Here is a 3,653-nt window from a genome sequence, read left to right as displayed (position 1 = left end):
TTTTTTTTTTGTTTTTTTTTTTTTTTAATCATTGAATTGCTGTGTCCCTCGTGTGCTGATAGAAAGAGTCCAAAGGTCCTGCCCTTCTGTCGGAGCACCTCCGAGGCACGTCCAGGCCCGCACGACGGGGAGTGCCCTTGTTCCGGTCACTGTGTACTTTTGTGCACACTGACCGGGAGCGTTGGCAGTGGTTCAGCTCGGTTAGTAAATATTTCCAAGTGCCTCACTCTCATTTTAGGAAGGTCAAGTTTGCAAAGGTGAACTGGCAAGCAGGACCTCTGTAAGCCTTTATCAGCTTGGAAAAGCAAACTATCATTAAGCACAATGTACTGAGAGTTTGGAACCTCTGGATTCTACAACTCACCTTAAACTTTCAAAAGATAACCGATGGCCACAGTCTCTTTTCTTAATAGTCACTGAGTTCCTTTTTAAAGATGAGATAGAGGGGCGCCTGGGTGGCTCAGTCGGTTGAGCGTCTGACTTTGGCTCAGGTCATGATCTTGTGGCTTTCGTCACGGTCTCATGGTTTTCATGAGTTCGAGCCCCATGTCGGGCTCCATGCTGACAGCTCAGGGCCTGCCCCTCCCCCACTCGTGCTTGCGCTCTCTCTCTCTCTCTCTCTTAAAAATAAATATTAAAAAAAATTTTAAAGATGAGATAGAATGTTGAATGAAGTTAAGAGCCGTTATATTAGAAGGAAAACAGCTTCAAAAACCCTCTCTCTCATAGACCAGGGGTCAATTTCGGATCACTTAACGAGCAGAGGCAGAAAGCCAATCATGTCATTTGGTCAACTGCAACATCGTTCAACTATGAACTGAGAAAAATTAAAATGGTGCTCCCTGTAGCAAAGAGTTCACCCAGTAAGTTCCCCAAATTTCAAGGAGCTTTTGTTTCATTAGATGCTCTTAGCTTCATGTTAGTCACAGGGAAAAAAAAAAAAAAATGCCCACATACACACGCACGACTAAATGTAGTCAGTTTGCTCAGCTGTTGCTGACGTCACTGCTGCCCACTAGGAATGAGTTACTGTAATAATCCCCCTTTTATTAATCATAGGCTGGAGGAAGCAGAAAGTGGGTGACATCATTAGGCAAAAGACCGGGCTAACTCATGCTCCAATTTACTCAGCTTTATTATAACATTTCTCAAGTGACATATGAAAGCGATTACCATTTCACACTTTCCCCCTCTGAGCCATCATCCCTAACCTTCAATCCAAACTCCCATAGAAGAGCTTAGCTTTCAGATGGAGGCACAGAAAGGCCAACTCTCACCAAGGTTCCAATGTCCTCCCCGGAACAGCTCCTTCCTTGGCTCAAGATGGAGGCAGTCTCTAGAACCACAGCATCCCAAATGACTCTCGGGTGATGCTGGCTCTGGTGGCATCTGACCGGACGGGGCCACCCGCCATGAAGAGGACCGAATGATCTGGGTGGGTGTAGCTACCCATGGCCTCCTGGTAACCAAAGGCAGGGCTCTGTACCTCTAGGGATCTGAAATAGAAGAAACTCCATCTGAAGATGTGCGGAAAGGTAACGGTTCAGTGAGTGGGTCCTGCAGCTAGACTGCCTGGGTTCAGATTCGGCTTCCACCACTTTCAAGCTAGGGGACACTGGGCAAATGGCCCAGTAGTAGCTCGGTCCCTGACAAATGAGCGCTGGTAACAATGGCACCCCCTTCTGGGGATTGCTGTGAGGAATCATGAGATGACAGAGAGCGTGCTTGGTACATAGTAGGTGTGACTTCTCTTCTCTAGAAAGTTCTGCTGACTGGACTGAACTGTCGGTGTCCTGCTCTGTGGAGCACAGAAACACGGGCAAACGAACTATGAGAAGCCATCAGGGCAGACTGGTTCTGGCCAGACCCACGCGACTGCACATGGTGGCTCTGTCGCTGGCTGGGACATCACTGGTCAGTCCCCCCCTCGCCGTGCTTCTGTCTCCACCTCCTGCATTTGCCAGAGGAGGCGCTTCTGATGAGGAACAAAGGCACGTGACTAAAACCAAAAGAAGACTTTGGTTCAGGGATGCTGAAGAGCTCAGCATCAAGCCATTTTGAACAAAGTTACCAGTCTGGTCATTCCCCCCATCCCATCCCCCCCCCCCCCGCCCCCCGCCCCGGCTCTCAAGCACACATTCTTTGTATGAAATGTAAGAAATGTAAAACCCCTATCAGCATCCCTCCCCAAATAATCATTGTTAACATGTTTACATGTGTGTGTATATGTGGGTGTAGATATGCATATATAAGTAAAGAGAAAGCAACAGAAGCGTCTCCATAATGCATATGCATCAGAGAAAGCATGTTTTTACTGTGGGTGGGGCTATACCTCCTTCTCTTAAACCCGGGACCTTGCAGAAGCAATTGTGTCGATGTCTTCCACTCATCCTTTACCTGCAGCCTCCTCCTGAGGGTATTTTAAGGAGTCAAAATAGAGCTGTCTTGGGCGTATGGGAGAGACAGAATGATAGCCCAAAAGAGAAGTCTGGGGCTTTGTAATACTTAGTAAAGAAACTGGCTCCGCTGAGGCAGAGTCCAGTAATCATCCAGGCTAATTTATTACTCAGATTCACCTTTGCTCAAAGTAGTGAGTTAGAAGCACTCCACCGGGTGAAAGGGTTAGGCTCCCCGACGTGATCTGCTAGTGCAGGAAGGAACTGCCAGGCCACGTTAGCCGGTAAGTGAAATAGTAGCCCGATTCATAGCAACTTCAGGATCTCCAAATTGGAAGCTTCCTTGAGAGAGCAGAGGATGCCAGGATATCTGCTGCCCCCTAACTGATACCACGAAGAATAGCATGTGCTTTTTAAGGAGCAAGGTAGGGTTCAGGGACCCTTGGTGACTGGGTCAGCCTGTTAGGTGGTAGGTGTGAACTGGGCGACCTCCACCAACCTGTTTGTGGCCAGTAAGGCAAAGCCATTGCATGCGTCGCCTCGGCCTTCTGCTGAGGAGCTCCTAGCAGCTGCGTAGGTGAAACCAGGATACAGGGGTGACCGAGCGGAAGTCATTCGGGCTGCGTGTTTAAGAGGGTGACCAGAGGAAGCTCTCACAGGCCATTCAAAACTACATATCCCTCTGCTACACAAATTTCCGGGAGGCCCGGAAGAGGAATGTGGCCACCAGGGAAGTGAGGCATTTCAGGTTAGTTTCTACTGACTTGGGGAGCATCCCCCCCCCCATCTCTGATAGGTAATTGAGAGATCCTGCCTGCGGGAAGAGGCGGAGGCGCCCTCTTCTGGTGCATCTGTGCAGAAGGAAAGTCTATGAAGGGCGCAGTAAGGGGCGCCTTCTCTCTGATCCCTCCACTCCCGATACAAACTTACTACTTTTTAAAAAGCATCCGTCTTGATTTGAAAAGTAACGCACATTCTTTGTATGAAATACAGAAAATATGGATAAATACAAAAGTGTAAATCACACTTAATCATCTCTCCCAGAAATAACTATTAAAATTTTGATATATATGTATCATTTACATACACATATATACCATCTACCTACCATGCATATACATGTGTGTATGTATATGTGTGTGTGTGTGTATATATATATATATATGTATACATATATATGTATACATATATATGTATACATATATATATACACATATATATATACCATATATATATATACACCATGCTTTACATACA

General features: G+C 46.8%; 1 long non-coding RNA gene across 2 annotated transcripts in view; it reads left to right on the top strand.

Moving 5' to 3' along the window:
* LOC109268010 (uncharacterized) overlaps positions 1–3,653 on the top strand; it is a 39,119-nt gene that overhangs the window by 15,474 nt on the left and 19,992 nt on the right. The window lies entirely within an intron of this gene.

This window comes from Panthera pardus, unplaced genomic scaffold, assembly GCF_024362965.1.
Source record: "Panthera pardus isolate Hobbes unplaced genomic scaffold, ASM2436296v1 HiC_scaffold_8, whole genome shotgun sequence".
NCBI lineage: Eukaryota > Metazoa > Chordata > Mammalia > Carnivora > Felidae > Panthera > Panthera pardus.
Note: the sequence above shows the minus strand (reverse complement) of the source record. Positions and strands in the feature narration are given on the sequence as shown.